Genomic DNA, 18,443 nt, shown 5'->3' with positions numbered 1-18,443 from the left:
TTCATCAATAAACGATTATGGTAGACATACATGCAACCAAATCTCCCCTCATAGGTGACAAATTTCTGTAATATCAAAAGCATGTTCCTCCACTTACTTTTAAGAGCTGAAATGGGAATTCCTTTTCTAAAAACAGAGACATCCATATCTGGGTTTTTAAGTATTACTTTCCATGATTCACTATGGAATTCCTTATTTTTGAACCATCTTTCACCATGCCTTGGAAGTTTTGTAGCCTCGGTTATGAATGACTCGGTTACTGTAAACTTAATATCTCCAATTTCTGCCTCTGTGCCATCAAAATATATAGCAAAGGATTTTGCAATCTCCTTATGAAAACCATCAAATTTCTTGAAGAATTTTAGCCATATAGCTTTCTGCAACATTTCCTTGAGTTGTGGGTATCCTTCCATGTACTTTGCTCCTACCAATTCTGATCTGACAATTAGCCCCATACCTTCTACTACGCAGAGTTCTTTAACCTTCAGAATTACCCTTCTTGATTTATGAAATGGACTGACTGCGAATATGGTGAAAGGAACTGCAAGTTTGTATGAAATAAGTAGATGGTAGGGGTTTTGGAGAAACGTGGATAAGCATGTCATGTCGTGGTCATGACCGTTAAAAACAATGAGGGAGTTAATTACGGACCATTATGTGACAGCGGATATGCAGTACGATGGAGGTTACAATCAAATCAAATGATGATTTTTCAAGGAGACATATGAATACACATATTATATATGATTTATGTTCTAACCTTGCTATTTAAAATAAATTTTTGCACTTTACCTATTAGAGCTTAACTTTTTCGTTTGTTGTTTGCTTTAATGTTGATCCGCAGATACCCTTTTTAGCATATCGATCTTCAAAAACAAGTTTCTTCATTTCCCTACAATCATCATTTGTTTGGAACAGAGCTGCGGAATGAGATATGGTTGTAGAATGAGATTAGTTGCGGAATGGAATTAGCTGCAAAACATGATAAAAATGAAGTATGGCTATGGAATATGAATGTGAAATGAAATGGAAATGGTATATAGCAGTGAAAGGGAATGAAAGTAAAGTGAGATGAAATGAAATGAATTTGCAGATTAGGAATTGAAAATGAATGTAGCCTTATGTCACTACTTATTACAGAAATAAAATGGGAAATATAGGATGTCAGAAATCTCTGATTTTCACCCTATATTTCCTGTATAAGTATGCCAATGAACAATTGGTTTTCATACTTATACATTTTATTATTATTATTATTATATGTTTTTTTTTAATATTTTCTAGATATATATACAGGAAAAAGTTAAGTTGGTGGAGAAGAAGAATTCTTCTTCACCAATTTCATTTTAGTGCTATCTTGGAAAATATTGACAAAATCCTCTCTTGAAATTGGCTTATGATATATCTTCAACCGATGATCGTTCACAAGAAGAGGTACTTTTCTTTCATCTATTTTCCTTAATCTCATTGCTCCATTATTAAAGACTTCTTCAATCTCATATGGCCCAAGCCAATGAGTCTGAAACTTTCCTTGAAAATCTTTGAATTTTGAATTGAACAAAAGTGCCCAATCCCCTGCTTGGAACTTCTTCTCCTTGATATACTTATCATGCCATTTAGCCCTTTGCTGCTGGACTAAACTGGTTCTTTGAACTGCATCTTGCCTAATTTCATCAAGCTCATTGAGTTGCTCCAATCTATGTTTATGTGCTTCTGATAAATCCAGTCCCAATTGCACTATCATCTTGAAGGTTCTGATTTGAAACTCTATAGGAACAGGACTTGCTTCGCATAAACAAGCTCATAGGGAGTATGTCTTGTTGTGTTCCTCCATGTAGTTCTATAGGCCCATAAAGCTTCAGGAAGCCTTTCTGCCTAATCTCTTTTGTGTAGATGTACAGTTTTAATGAGAATTCCTTCAATCACCTTATTGGTAGATTCAACTTGATTGTTTGCTTGTGGATGGTAAGGAGTAGACTTTCTATGTTTTATCTTGTATTCTTCCACAAGTCTTTCCACCATTTTAGATGTAAATTGAGATCCTTGATCTGTCACAATTTCTCTTGGAACACCAAAACGAGTGAAGATGTCCTCAAAAAGAAAATTAACTACAGATTTTTCATTAGCAAAAGGTAATGCTTTAGCCTCTACCCATTTGGTGACATAATCAATGTGTACCAAAATATCCTTCTTTTGTTTAGATGGAGGATTAATTGGTCCAACAAAATCCAAGGCCCATTTTTCAAAAGGTTCAATGAGTACCTGAGTTTGTAGTGGCATTTCATCTGAAGGAGCAGGTTTCCCTACCCTTTGGCAGCTATCACACCTTTTGACATATTCTTTGGCATCTATGAAGATGGAGGGCCAATAATATCCTAAATGAAGGATTTTATAGGTTGTCCTCTTGTCAGCAAAGTGTCCACCACAAGGTTCATCATGACATGCCTTAAGAATTTCAGGCATTTCATCTTCTCGAACACATCTTCTGATCATGAGATCTAGACCTGTTTTATACAATTCATTAGTTATCCATGAGTAACTTGCACTTGATTGAATGATTTTTATTTTTTCCGGAGGAAAAAAATGTGAAGGTAATTTTCCTGTGACTAAGTAATTGGCAATATCTGCAAACCAAGGGGTCTGAGTAGTTACTGCAAAAAGATATTCATCAGGAAATTTATCTTCAACTAGAGTGTCATCTTTGATATTTTGAATTTTAGACAAGAAATCAGCAACTGTGTTTTATTTTCCAAGTCTGTCTAAAATAGTGATGTTGAATTCTTGCAAGAGTAACAACCATCTTGTAACTCTGCCATTAGTAATAGGTTTATTCATTAAGTACCTAATTGTAGAGCGATATGTATGAACAAATATTTCATATCCTGTTATGTAATGTCTGAACTTGTTGATAGCATGAACAACAACTAAGAATTCATTTTCAGTTACAGTGTAATTTAACTTAGTGGGAGTCAAATTCTTGCTTGTGTATTATATGGCATAGGGAATCAAATCCTTTTTCCCTAATACAGCTCCCAGAGTTGTATATGAGCATATATTGAAATGTGAAAAGGTAGTTTCCAATTTAGACCTCTTAAGATGGGTACCTCAGAAAATTTTGCTTTTAAAGTCTCAAATTCCAACTGGCAATCAGGATTCCAATTGAATTCACAATCTTTGGTGAGTAATTTGAAGAGTGGGGATGCTAGTTTAGTGAAATTTTCTATAAACCTTCTATAGTATCCTGTGAATCCTAGAAAACTTCTAACATCCTTTTGACAACTTGGAATTGATAATTTAGAGATTACTTCAACTTTAGATTTATCAACCTTAATTCCATCTCCTGAAATGTGATGTCCTAAAACAATCCCTTCTGTAAACATCATAAAACATTTTTCATGGCTTAGTGAAAGGTTTGCTTCCTTACATCTTTTAAGAACTTTTTCCAAATTTTCTAAAGCTTCTTCAAATGTATTCCCATAAACTGTAAAGTCATCCATATACACCTCTACACAATCATGTATTAGATCAGAAAAAATTCCTAGTACTGCTCTTTGGAATGTTGCAGGTGCATTGCACAATCCAAAAGGGAGTACTTGGTAGGCATAAGTTCCCCATGGGCAGGTGAATGTGGTTTTATCTTGATCTTTAGGTGCTACCTGAATCTGATTGTAACCACTAAAACCATCCAAAAATGAGAAATACTTCTTACCTGCTAATGTATCTAACACTTGATCTATAAAGGGTAAAGGAAAATGATCTTTCAGGGCAGCTTTATTCAATTCTTGATAATCAATACATACCCTCCATTTACCATTCTTTTTAGGCACAATCACTAGAGGAGAAACCCACTGGTTTTCTAAAATTGGGTAAATGAAGTTTACATTCAGTAGTTTTTGCAACTCCTCTTTCAAAATTTCCCTAAGATTTGGATTCATCCTTCTTTGAGGTTGTCTGATAGGTTTACAATTTTCCTCAATGTAGCTTTGATGTATACAAGTCTTAGGACTAATTCCTTTCATGTCAGTGTATTCCCATGCATATGCAGAAGAATGTTGTTGTAAAGTTTTGATTAGCTTTCCTATTGTAATTTTTCCAAGTTTTTGTTTATGTTCAATGTTTTCCCTGGAAAGATTTCAACTATAGAGCTACCAAATTTTTCCATAGAATAAAGAGACATCTGCCTAGATGAAAAATATTCAATATTGGATTTTTCCTTAAATTGATCATGTTCATATTCTGGAGATGATTCAAAACTTTCTATTTTATTTAAGATTTGACTATCTTCACTAATGGTTGAAATAGTAAAGAGAGGTTGAATATCATTTTCATCATCAATCCATTCTTTGTCATCTATCTCTGTGATTTTTCTTGTTGGAGGATATAGAGTGAATTTCTTAGTTGAATTACCATCAGAGATATACATATCACCAAACCTACAGCTAATGAAGGCATCAGTTGTAGCCAGCCAAGGTCTTTCTAATATAAGTGGATGTCCTCCTAGATTGTTCTTTGGAGTTAGGATCATAAAATCAAGAGGGTACTCCCAAGATTCTAAGGACACTAAAATATCTTCTAACACACCCTCTGGTTTGATTACAGATCTATCTGCCAATTGCAGTAATGTAGGTGTATAAAGAAGATTAGGAAGTTTGATATGTTCCATGGTTTGTTTGTTCATGATGTTTATTTATGCTCCTAAATCAATTAATGTATTCGGAATTTCAACTCCATTGATATGTGTTTTTACAATTGGACTTCCTAGATCTACATATTTTTGTATGACAATTTTTCCCATCATTATGTCTGCTATTTTTCCTACTAGCTAAATTATTTTTACTTCTTCTTTTTTTTCTTCATGGTTTCTTCATGCTCAATTCCTTTATTGTTTTAGATAGAATTGGAATCTCTTTGATGTCTTGTAACAAAGGGATTTTGATATAGACATTTTTTAATTCATCTAGAAAATAATAATTAGGCAACATAATAGGCTTTTCTACCCCTCTATCAACTTGTAATCTTTCAGGAAAAGGAGGTGTGGAAGTGGATACTGGTGGTTGCTCTACAATAGGAGTTGAGTTTATTGCTTCTTTCTATTTTTCATTTTCAGTATTCTGGTTTTGAGGAGATGTTCCTTCAAAACTTTTATTTTGTTGTAGAGAATCTTCCTCAGAATTGTCTTGTTCTTGAATAACTATAGAAGGCTTTTTCTTTTCTAATATCCTACCAGATCTCAGTTGGACATCATTGAGATCTAAAGGAGTGATCATATAAGTTGGAAATTGTTGTCCTTCCACCATATATGTATTCTAAGGATTTTCATTGTTGGGGTTTGGTAATGGTTGGGCAGGTAGCTGATTTGGTCTCTGTGGAAATGGCAGTGAACGTTGAGGGTTTTGGTTTTGAAGCTGGGGTTTTTGATTTTGTTGAGGAATTTGTTGGGGAGGATTGTTTCGATATGATGGAGGATATTGATAGTATGGAGAGAATCTTCCATAGGGATTTTTCATTCCTTGAGCCCAAGGTTGAGACTGAGGTTGAGATTGAGATTGAGATTGAGGCCAAGGTTGCTACCAAGAATTCCAATTTGGTGGGGGTTGCATATACATTTGGTTGTTAAAACCCTAGTTTTGTTGCCCCTGCCAAGGTCTTCTAAAGACAAAGCAAAGGTATTATGTTGGATTTGATATTGTTTCTGTAGGTTTTAACCCCGTACAGAAATTACCTGCATACGAATTCTAAAATGCAAAAAATAAACAATGCAAGAGAATAACACATAAAACACATATACATAGAGATTTTCCCCTGGATCCCAAAATTGGGACTACCAGCTTGATTTTTCATTATATTCATTTCAATGTTACAATACATATTTATACATGCCGAAGCATCCAATACCATGGACCGAAAACCATCGCATCCAAAACCTGGACCGAAAAACATGCACAAAACCATGGGTGGGTCCACCCAACCTAACATAGGGTCCAAAACCAAAAAATTTCGGGGCGCTGCCCTGGACCCCATAGAGTTGGGTTACCTGCACCCCTCAAACCCCCCGTGACCCCCTCGCTACGTAATCAGCACAACGAGGGGGGGGGGGCTCTGCCCCCCATCTAACCCCCCGGTCAACTACGTGGGCTAGTCATGGAAAGAATATAACACAACCCAACATTCTCCCACTTGTTGTTTGCTTTTCACAGGGGGCCACAAGAGAGCTTAGTCATTTATCCAACCCTGTAATGCCCATTGTTTCTCTACACCAAGAGAACTTCTCAGAGCTCACAGATTTTGTCAATGCATCTTCAGTATTCTTCAAAGTGTCCACCTTTACCAGCTGTTAGACTCCGTCTTATGTCAGTATGAGATTGATTCTTCTTCAAAACCCTATTTTGAAGAAGAAATCATTAAATGTGTTGTTTTAGATTATGTAATTTATCTCCAGCTCTTCAAAAGGCAGCAGTGACTTCAAGCTCCTATCCCTGCAAACAGACAAAGAAAAAGCCTCTCATCATATCGATTTGCAATGATGCTGGTGACAAATATTTCCAAGGTGATTTGCTAAGACAGAAACGTATGGTACAGGATTAATGGATCGCGGGGTTGGATCTTTTGCAGTTGCAATGCATTAGTTTCAAAACAGTCACGCAACATTGATTCGGTGTCCATGTTGGGGAATATGGTGTACAACAGGGAATTTCTTTTTCACTCTTGCAGCAGTGGCCATTGTGACATCAATAATCAATATTCATTCCCAATATTGTGGCTTCTTTGGATGTGCAATTCTCACAGTTTATCAAGCAGTCCTGTTGTGTGGATTAAATCATTACCTCATTTCAGATCAGAGGGGTGAAAATATCATTAGTCTCAACAAAGAGGGCATCTTCAGTTTATTTGGATATTGGGGCTTATGCCTTGTCAATGTCAACTTAGGCTATCATCTCTTCTTCCTACAAAAACACCCATTAACTCTAGAGTGGCTTCAATTGGAGGGAAATCAAGTATTGCAAATGGCAGATAACATCAAAGACCTTCGAACTTATGCGCACAGGTGTTATGAGTAAAATCGATTAACATTCATTACAACTGAGACATATTCTAATGGAGACATGGCTATATGACAACACGATACATGATGTCCTTCTTCAGGTTTTATGCATGAGAGCGGAGTCCCTGGAGGCATTATTTCTTAACCGAATGCTTCGTCCAAGAGAAATTTAGTGGCTGCAAACATGCTGCGTATTCAGCTATGGATCTAGTGGGTGTTACACTTAATTATGTTACAGGTGGTGAATACTTAAAGGATTATACAGGTGCATTAACTTTGGACCAGTGTTTGTTTCTCTCAATGTCTATACCTATTCCCTTTGTCAATGTTGTAACTTCCCTACTGGGCTTCCATCGTAATGGTTCACTACAGTTAGCCGCATCAAAAGTGTTGTGCATCTTTTATATTATTGCACAAAGGACGCGCCCTCATTCAGTTAGTATTGAAATCAAGCTGCTGAGTGTTAAACAGAGAAATTATTTGAGTTCTGTCCTCTCTCATCTGTTATCTAAGGAAGGTGCTTCATCAAATGTTGGGCTCTTCTCCGTGGTAATGGACCTTATCACGTCTGCAGCTGTTTACCAGCCTTCATTTGTAGAGGTTATGTTATTTTCTCAAGAAAGCACTGCAAACCCTACAAATTGTATGGAAAACAATAAGATTATCAGACTTGGTACATCTACCAGCGTGGGATACAGCATAAAAAATATATAAGGGTGTTGAATCACTTTGGAGGTATCTACAGCAATGTGAAATTATTGTGAAAAGACAACCATATATCCTGTCACAGATTCTTCATTTTTTGAGGACACTATGGCAGGCAGGAACAGAGTATCTACATATTGTAGATAAGTTTGATGGTCGTGACATGTTTTGGAAGCACCGCAAAGGTATCTATGAATGTACGAGTTCATATATTTCTTCAGGCAGAATCGACCCAAGTTTTTAGAAATGGCGTCCATCCCACGCATTAACTTGGTACCCAAGGATTCGAGGTTTCCAAACTTGGCTTAGTATGTATGGGGTTTTCATCTGTCTATGGCACCCCTGTTGCCGAGGACGATGGAATTTCTTTGGTTTATTATGCTTTCAACAGAGGCATCATGTTTTTTTTGACACTGCAGATATGTATGGGCCTTTAACAAATGAAATCCAAGTTGGCAAGGCTTTGAAAGGTTTGCCCCGTGAGAAAGTTCAGCTGGTCACTAAGTTTGGCAATGTTGTTTTTCGTGTTAAAAGCTCAGCAGAGTATGTACGCAAAGCTTGTGAAGACAGCCTGAAGCGCCTTGATGCGGATTATATTGATCTTTAATATATTGGGCTTTCTGAAATTAGTGGCTAATGCTGTACATCTTATTACAGCTTTTCAATTAGAATGGTCTTTGTGGACCCGTGATGTGGAAGAGGATATCATTACTGCTTGCAGGGATTTGGGAATAGGCATTATACCTTATAGTCCTCTTGGACGTGGATGTTTTGCTGGAAAAGTAGTTTTTGAAAACTTATATGAGGGTGATAGCAAACTGGTTCGGCAACCTCGATTTCACGGAGAGAATTGCGAGAAGAAGTATTATTTGAACGAGTTTTTGCTCTAGCTAAGAAAGCATGGGTACACACCCGCGCAATTGGCTCTCGCATGGGTGCTTCATCAAGGAAGTGATGTTGCTCCTATTCCAGGAAGTGAAGTAAAGTAAAAAACATTGCATCTTTATGGCTTAGCTTGTCACAGCAAGAACTGAATGAGATTGCTGTAGTTGTTCCAGAATATGAGGTCGCAGAATCGAGACATCTTGAGAGTATGTATAAAAAACGACTTGGAAACTCGCCAACATACCCCAACCAAAGTAGAATTGATCACTTTCAAGCAAATATTCTATGCTTGGCTGATGTACCCTTTTCCCTAAGAGCTTGGAATTTGCAGGTCTTATTAGCTCTATTTATCACCAGGAATTCAGTAGTAAATTGATAAATATGAAACTGGAAATCGAACTTGTGTTGTAAAATCCATTTGCCAGAGTGATATGCGATGTGAAGGCCCCGTGTAACATCATCCAGACCAAGAAAGACCTAATGGTTCCATTGAGAATACCATATTACATGCAGTGCAGCCTTGGAGGAAAGAAGAATTCGACACCTGGCTCTTCACTTCAGCCAAAAATAAACAGAGACATCTGATAGGATTCGATTCCTATTTCCCAGAATTTAATTAATGATTCAACGGGATCTGCGCTCCATGTTTCGGCTATCAGAGGATTTTAGGGAAACGTTGTTCTATGTTTAGCATAGATGGAACGCTCTTTTCTAATTTTTGCAATTGTAGTTGAAACAGCGCAGAGGTTTTGGGGTCGATTTGTTTGCTCCTTAGCAGTATTGTATTTATTGTATTAAAAAATTCATTTGTGAAAAAGAGTTAGAGGGGAGAATTCTGAGTGCTGAGAGCTGGTGGAGAAGAGAGCTTACCATGTACAGTTTTTGGCAGAGAGTTTAATGAAATTACACAGCTCTGACTTCTGAGATTCCTGTGGTATGATAATTTAGCATATGTTTTTCTTGTGTTTCATATGTGATCTGTTATGTTTCATTTCACTACATGATCATTTCTAATTGAACAAATGAAGTGTTTAGGTAGAATTCATAGTATTATATGCTCTGCCTATAAGTTTGTTCATATTCAATGTTTTCTATTGTTTAAGGAGGATTCAAAGTTATTTCCCTCCTTAGCTCCTCACCAGTCTTGCCATCTCATTTAAATCTAGATTTGGTGTTAAATTTCTTGCCTACCTTGCCTCAGTCGATAATCTGTGTTGTTCATTATATTTCTTTGTTCAAGCTGTGATTTTGCCCATGCAGCCCGGAACAACCCCGTCATTTAATTAAAAAAACCCCAAAAAACCAAAACCAAACTCTTTGTTCAGTTTACTAGCCTAATATCAGTGTTACCTTATTGGTCATCTCATCTATTGAAGATTTTACCGAGATAGACCGGAGAGAGCCTTCTCCTGCCCCGTAGGGCTAGCTACGAGGCTAAATGGTTTGATGTTGCCTTGAGGTTTACCTTTCTCAGCCTAAGGTGAAATTTCAAGCGCTAACATACTGGCAACCATACTGGGGAGAACATTCAATTTGTTGATTGTCTTGTCCCAGTACATGCAATCAAGGTGCAGATCTGATGCTGATGGTGGACAGCAGTCAGACACTTATGCAGGCTGAACCATTCACCTGGCGACTCCAATTCGATCCAGACATTCCAACGCGTGCTGATCTGTTCATGCAATGGTAGGGTATGTGGCAAACCCTGCACTTTGTGAAGCTCTAAACGGAGTTAGAGAGTGGTTAGTAGATATTGAAACTAATGAAGAATTTTTCAGTGACTTCTTTCAAAGTTTGAAATCTCCAGAGTTCTCTCCTGAAGCTAAAATTGGTGCCTGTGAGTTAATTGTTGAAAAACTTGAAAAGGAGATTCAGTGTTTAGATGAGCAGATCCAGTCTTATGATTTCCAAGACCCTAAAAGGTTCTTGGAAATCCTTCCTCCATACTCGCCTACAGATGTTTACATTGACAATGTGCAGCTGGAAGTATGCATTGCAGAGTTGGGACAGCCAACAGAGTCCGGCTTCCGCGATCCAATGGCAACATATATGGACATGTTTTTCACTTTGATTGATAGATCAGACTGCCTTGTACGTGACCAGGCTCATTACGTGCATGAAGGGCTGCCAGCAATTACATCGGTGTCCTGGTGGAAGCATTCTCAAGCGGCGGCATCATTCTCAGGTTTACTTGAATGGTTAATCTGGCATTTTAGTATTACCTGATCTAGTGTTTGTACAGCAAAGTAGGGTAGCTTTGTAAATAAATAAGCAGCCATAAGGGCAGCATCTTGTTTTAGTTTGCTTGAAGATTGTTTGAGTTCAGTTTCAGTTTGAAAATTAAGTCAAGAGTTGTGTTGATGATGACTCCATTGCCCAATGAGTGGAGGCATTGTCTGCTCTCCCAAAGTTCTGCAGTTCTTGGCACCTCCACGGAGCGGCAACTGCCATCCCAAGTGGAGCCGATGTTAGACTCCGTCTTATGTCAGTATGAGATTGATTCTTCTTCAAAACCCTGTTTTGAAGAAGAAATCATTAAATGTGTTGTTTTAGATTATGTAATTTATCTCCAGCTCTTCAAAAGGCAGCAGTGACTTCAAGCTCCTATCCCTGCAAACAGACAAAGAAAAAGCCTCTCATCATATCGATTTGCAATGATGTTGGTGACAAATATTTCCCAGGTGATTTGCTAAGACATAAACGTATGGTACAGGATTAATGGATCGCGGGGTTGGATCTTTTGCAGTTGCAATGCATTAGTTTCAAAACAGTCACGCAACATTGATTCGGTGTCCATGTTGGGGAATATGGTGTACAACAGGGAATTTCTTTTTCACTCTTGCAGCAGTGGCCATTGTGACATCAATAATCAATATTCATTCCCAATACTGTGGCTTCTTTGGATGTGCAATTCTCACAGTTTATCAAGCAGTCCTGTTGTGTGGATTAAATCATTACCTCATTTCATATCAGAGGGGTGCAAATATCATTAGTCTCAACAAAGAGGGCATCTTCAGTTTATTTGGATATTGGGGCTTATGCCTTATCAGTGTCAACTTAGGCTATCATCTCTTCTTCCTACAAAAACACCCATTAACTCTAGAGTGGCTTCAATTGGAGGGAAATCAAGTATTGCAAATGGCAGATAACATCAAAGACCTTCGAACTTATGCACACAGGTGTTATGAGTAAAATCGATTAACATTCAGTACAACTGAGACATATTCTAATGGAGACATGGCTATATGACAACACGATACATGATGTCCTTCTTCAGGTTTTATGCATGAGAGCAGAGTCCCTGGAGGCATTATTTCTTAACCGAATGCTTCGTCCAAGAGAAATTTAGTGGCTGCAAACATGCTGCGTATTCAGCTATGGATCTAGTGAGTGTTACACTTAATTATGTTACAGGTGGTGAATACTTAAAGGATTATACAGGTGCATTAACTTTGGACCAGTGTTTGTTTCTCTCAACGTCTATACCTATTCCCTTTGTCAATGCTGTAACTTCCCTACTGGGCTTCCATCGTAATGGTTCACTACAGTTGGCCGCATCAAAAGTGTTGTGCAGCTTTTATATTATTGCACAAAGGACGCGCCCTCATTCAGTTAGTATTCAAAGCAAGCTGCTGAGTGTTAAACAGAGAAATTATTTGAGTTCTGTCCTCTCTCATCTGTTATCTAAGGAAGGTGCTTCATCAAATGTTGGACTCTTCTCCGCAGTAATGGACCTTATCACGTCTGCAGTTGTTTACCAGCCTTCATTTGTAGAGGTTATGTTATTTTCTCAAGAAAGCACTGCAGACCCTACAAATTCCATGGAAAACAATAAGATTATCAGACTTGGTACATCTACCAGCGTGGGATACAGCATAAAAAATATATAAGGGTATTGAAGCACTTTGGAGGTATCTACAGCAATGTGAAATTATTGTGAAAAGACAACCATATATCCTGTCACAGATTCTTCATTTTTTGAGGACACTATGGCTGGCAGGAACATAGTATCTACATATTGTAGATAAGTTTGATGGTCGTGACATGTTTTGGAAGCACCGCAAAGGTATCTACGAATGTACGAGTTCATATATTTCTTCAGGCAGAATCGACCCAAGTTTTTAGAAATGGCGTCCATCCCACGCATTAACTTGGTACCCAAGGATTCGAGGTTTCCAAACTTGGCTTAGTATGTATGGGGTTTTCATTTGTCTATGGCACCCCTGTTGCCGAGGACGATGGAATTTCTTTGGTTTATTATGCTTTCAACAGAGGCATCATGTTTTTTTTGACACTGCAGATATGTATGGGCCTTTAACAAATGAAATCCAAGTTGGCAAGGCTTTGAAAGGTTTGCCCCGTGAGAAAGTTCAGCTGGTCACTAAGTTTGGCAATGTTGTTTTTCGTGTTAAAAGCTCAGCAGAGTATGTACGCAAAGCTTGTGAAGACAACCTGAAGCGCCTTGATGCGGATTATATTGATCTTTAATATATTGGGCTTTCTGAAATTAGTGGCTAATGCTGTACATCTTATTACAGTTGTTCAATTAGAATGGTCTTTGTGGACCCGTGATATGGAAGAGGATATCATTCCTGCTTGCAGGGATTTGGGAATAGGCATTATACCTTATAGTCCTCTTTGACGTGGATGTTTTGCTGGAAAAGCAGTTGTTGAAAACTTATATGAGGGTGATAGTAAACTGGTTCGGCAACCTCGGTTTCACGGAGAGAATTGCGAGAAGAAGTATTATTTGAACGAGTTTCTGCTCTAGCTAAGAAAGCATGGGTACACACCCGCGCAATTGGCTCTCGCATGGGTGCTTCATCAAGGAAGTGATGTTGCTCCTATTCCAGGAAGTGAAGTAAAGTAAAAAACATTGCATCTTTATGGCTTAGCTTGTCACAGCAAGAACTGAATGAGATTGCTGCAGCTGTTCCAGAATATGAGGTCGGAGAATCGAGACATCCTGAGAGTATGTATAAAAAACGACTTGGAAACTCGCCAACATACCCCAACCAAAGTAGAATTGATCACTTGCAAGCAAATATTCTATGCTTGGCTGATGTACCCTTTTCCCTAAGAGCTTGGAATTTGCAGGTCTTATTAGCTCTATTTATCACCAGGAATTCAGTAGTAAATTGATAAATATGAAATTGGAAATCGAACTTGTGTTGTAAAAGCCATTTGCCAGAGTGATATGTGATGTGAAGGCCCCGTGTAACATCATCCAGACCAAGAAAGACATAACGTGTTATATACCTAGGGGGGATAATATGGGGTACCTCCCTTGGTACCCCATATTATCCCCCCTAGGTATATAACATTTATCCCCCCTAGGTATATAACATAACGGTTCCATTGAGAATACCATATTACATGCAGTGCAGCCTTGGAGGAAAGAAGAATTCGACACCTGGCTCTTCACTTCAGCCAAAAATAAATAGAGACATCTGATAGGATTCGATTCCTATTTCCCAGACTTTAATTAATGATTCAACGGGATCTGCGCTCCATGTGTCGGTCATCAGAGGATTTTAGGGAAACGATGTTCTATGTTTAGCATAGATGGAACGCTCTTTTCTAATTTTTGCAATTGTAGTTGAAACAGCGCAGAGGTTTTGGGGTCGATTTGTTTGCTCCTTAGCAGTATTGTATTTATTGTATTAAAAAATTCATTTGTGAAAAAGAGTTAGAGGGGAGAATTCTGAGTGCTAAGAGCTGGTGGAGAAGAGAGCTTACCATGTACAGTTTTTGGCAGAGAGTTTAATGAAATTACACAGCTCTGACTTCTGAGATTCCTGTGGTATGATAATTTAGCATATGTTTTTCTTGTGTTTCATATGTGATCTGTTATGTTTCATTTCACTACATGATCATTTCTAATTGAACAAATGAAGTGTTTAGGTAGAATTCATAGTATTATATGCTCTGCCTATAAGTTTGTTCATATTCAATGTTTTCTACTGTTTAAGGAGGATTCAAAGTTATTGCCCTCCTTAGCTCCTCACCAGTCTTGCCATCTCATTTAAATCTAGATTTGGTGTTAAATTTCTTGCCTACCTTGCCTAAGTCGATAATCTGTGTTGTTCATTATATTTCTCTGTTCAAGCTGTGATTTTGCCCATGCAGCCCGGAACAACCCCATCATTTAATTAAAAAACCCCAAAAAACAAAAACCAAACTCTTTGATCAGTTTACTAGCCTAATATCAGTGTTACCTTATTGGTCATCTCATCTATTGAAGATTTTACCGAGATAGACAGAAGAGAGCCTTCTCCTGCCCCGTAGGGCTAGCTACGAGGCTAAATGGTTTGATGTTGCCTTGAGGTTTACCTTTCTCAGCCTGAGGTGAAATTTCAAGCGCTAACACCAGCAACGCCTTTTTATCTTCTATCATATCCCTCACAAAGTGATACTGAACATCAATGTTCTTTGTCTCTGAATGATATGTAGCGTTCTTTGCCAAGAAAATTGCACTTTGGCTGTCACAGTCTATCCTTATAGCTCCCTGTACTAACCCCATACTTGAACACAATCTCTGCAACCAAATTGCTTCCTTGAGTGGCTACCATGTATTCTGCCTCTGTAGTTGATAGTTCCACTACATATTGTTTCTTACTCATCCAACTGACTGCACCTCCAAATAAGTTAAACACATGCCCACTTGTATGTTTTAACCAAATGTAGGTTTTAACCCCATACAAAAATTACATGCATACGAATTCTAAAACACAGAAAATAAACAATGCGAGAGAATAACACATTACCTCCAGCAATGGTAGCGGAGCAATGGCTTCAGTCAGGTCTCTGCTAAATGGGAAGAAACCCCTCCAACCTTCCGCAGCCTCACATTACCCCTCTCACTCTCTCCACGGTGTGCCTCCACCCCATCTGACTCCCCCCATCGTGACCCCCGCACATGTTCCCCCTTCTAGCAGCTTCACGGATGTTCCCCCACTCCCGGATGCTTTCCCATCTAGCCTTGACCTAATTCCCCTGAACCCTAACCCTAACCCATCTAACCCTACCTTTGACGGAGCATAGGGGAACGTTGCGGCTGCAGAGCTTAGACTCGGGAAGCGACTAAGGTGCATGAAATCAAAGGCGCAAGAATTAATCATCAGCTGGGAAGAGGATTTCCAGTGGGAAAAAACCATGGACATAGCTGCGAGAGTCCTAGTGGGAAGAGTAAGGGGAAGGAACTAATCTGCTACAAGATTAAAATGATGGGTTATGGAAATATGGGGACAACATCTGGCAAAACTGCCCTTTGTTCAAACCTTCATCCATGGTTGGTTGCATTGCATTTTGCGCGAGTAGAACATACAAACTGGGTATTTTCCTCCTTTTGGCATATTGATCAAGCCCCTATAATGTTAAGGAGATGGAACCCGCTATTTGATCTAGATAGAGAACATCTTGGGGCTAGGCTTCTATGGGTATGCCTCCCCGGCCTGCCGCTTCAATGATGGACCGAGGACATCTTCAGGAGAATCAAAAACACCCTCGGCACCTTCCTAGAATATGATAGATCATATCTCACCACTAGGATTATGGCCTATGCACGAATCCTGGTACATTTAGACATTAGAGGAGGGTTGTAGGAGAAAATCACCCTACACTGGAGGAACTACACACGAATCAAATCCTCGATAATGAGGGGGTTCCTTTTCGATGTAGACGATGTCACAAAGTAGGCCACCTCTTCAAATATTGTCGTCTTCTAGGGAAATCGAGGACTGGGAAAAAAGGAAAGACAATTCCCTCAACGGATCATCGGGCATAAGCCGATCTGTCTGAGGACGTTGAGCACACAGCCACTGAAGCAACTGGAACTAGGCAGGCCTCGACAACACTGAAGAAGTGTGGAAAAATACCTCTTCGACCTCCTTCACCACCACTGACCATGTCAAGGGCGGCCGCTGCGGGTGCACTATCTTCAAGTATGTCTATTTTTGAACCTGTCTTGATTATATGGACATATCTAAGGGACTCCATCAAAGGTCTGACACCTTGCCACCTCCCCCCAACCACCTTGAATGTCCCCTGATCACCCCCCTCCGCCTATATTCTCATGTACCCCCTTCCTTCACAAAGGAGGTGCCAGCTGATTCGACTCTTGGAATTGATCCCCTTCCCCATCGATACCACCTCCACTCCCTCTCTCAATCTCGGGCCACTGATACAATCGATATTGGCTTGGTACCCTCCCCCACTCCTCAAAGCTCCCTCGAGGATGACCATCCTCCCTATCAATAGCTAAACAACAGGCAGGGATGGAGATTGCCACGGATCGACAACTCACTCTTGACAGGGTCCTTAGAGCACAAAATTCCCTGGATCCATTTCCTCCATGAATGTTCTCTCTTTCAACTGCAGACGGATTTCTAGTCCGCAAAAAAACTAGCTATGTGAAGGCTCCTTAAGTCTGATCCAATTGATCTGGTCTTCCTACAAGAAACTCTAGGGTCTGTCGATGTCATATCCCACCTCCTAGAAACCATGCTTCTTAGATGGCACTTCCAATCCATAGATGTAAATGTTCATTCAGAAGGCATCGCTTTAGGATATAATCCCCGCTCAATAAAGCTAATCAACACCTGGGGTGGCATCGTATTCATAGGGGTTAACACCTTCTCCACAGAACTTGGTACTGATATTAGACTGATAAGTGTTTATGGGCCTTGTCACCATCGAGAAGACTTCTTGGAGCATCTTTTGGCAATAGATATCCTGCAACCTGACAACATCATCTTGGGGGGGGACCTAAATTTTTCTCTGGGACATTCAGAGTCATGGGGGCACCATGCCCAGGTCAACCCTCTATCTGTCTTCTTTGAACACCTCTTGGAGACCCACAGTTATATTGACATCCCCTCTGAAAAGCATGTCCCGACTTGGAGGAACAGAAGGTGTGGGGTGAATAGTCTCGCTAGAAGGCTCGATCGCTTCCTCATCAAGGGACGATTCTTGGAGAGAGGCTTTACATACTGCCAGTGGGTTGGCTCTGGGGGAATATTTGATCACATGCTGATATACCTTGATATTCGAGGAGTAGTTAGTAAACCTCGAGCACCCTTCAAATTAAACTCCACTTGGTTGAAGGATGTCACCTATACCCGGTTAGTCACTGACTATTGGAAGGCTCATCCACCTGGTAATGGAAGGAATATTACTGAGGGCTTCATCAGCAATCTAAAAGAACTGAAGAAGTTATCAAAAATTTGGGCTCATAACAAGAGGTTACAAGATGAACAAAAAACCTAAGAGACATTGACTCAGAAATTGCTGATATGGAGGAAGAACAAGGGGGACTTTATATATCAAGTGAACATAAGGATAATCTCACTGCCTTAATAACAAAGAGGGATAACATCCTTAAAGAGAGGGAAGAATCATGGAGATTGAGAAGTAGAGAAATATGGATGAAGGAGGGAGATGATAACACAAAATTCTTCCACAAATTTGCAAATGGAAGAAAGGCAACCAATACCATCCGGAAATTGACTAATGAGCAGGGTATTGAGGTGGATACCTTCCCTCATCTGGCCTCTCTCGCCACTTCTCATTTTAAAAAGGTCTATCAGGCTCCCCCCAATGCCACCCTAGCAGAAGTCATAAGAGTAGCACAACTCTTTCCTCGGTTCATCGATCAGGAGAATGCTATGGACCTGAATAGATAATTCACTCTTGGGGAATTGGAGGCTACCCTGAAATGGTTTAAGTGGGACAAGAGTCTCGGTCCTAATGGTTGGTCAGTGGAGTTTTATTTGCATTTTTTGAAATCCTTGGAGATGATTTACTCAAGATC

General features: G+C 39.3%; 2 pseudogenes; both read left to right on the top strand.

Moving 5' to 3' along the window:
• Positions 1 to 8,001: 8,001 nt before the first annotated feature.
• Positions 8,002 to 12,522, top strand: LOC149179354 (putative aldo-keto reductase 1 pseudogene; annotated as a pseudogene).
• Positions 12,523 to 12,767: 245 nt separating this feature from the next.
• The window catches only part of LOC149179353 (putative aldo-keto reductase 1 pseudogene), a 57,902-nt pseudogene continuing 52,226 nt past the window's right edge, over positions 12,768 to 18,443 (top strand).

The sequence above is a fragment of the Pinus tabuliformis genome, chromosome 4_1 (genome assembly GCF_031772625.1).
Source record: "Pinus tabuliformis cultivar Carrire ecotype Pingquan chromosome 4_1, CPIR1, whole genome shotgun sequence".
Taxonomy (NCBI): domain Eukaryota; kingdom Viridiplantae; phylum Streptophyta; class Pinopsida; order Pinales; family Pinaceae; genus Pinus; species Pinus tabuliformis.
The sequence above is the reverse complement of the archived record's forward strand: the minus strand, read 5'-3'. Positions and strand labels throughout refer to the sequence as shown.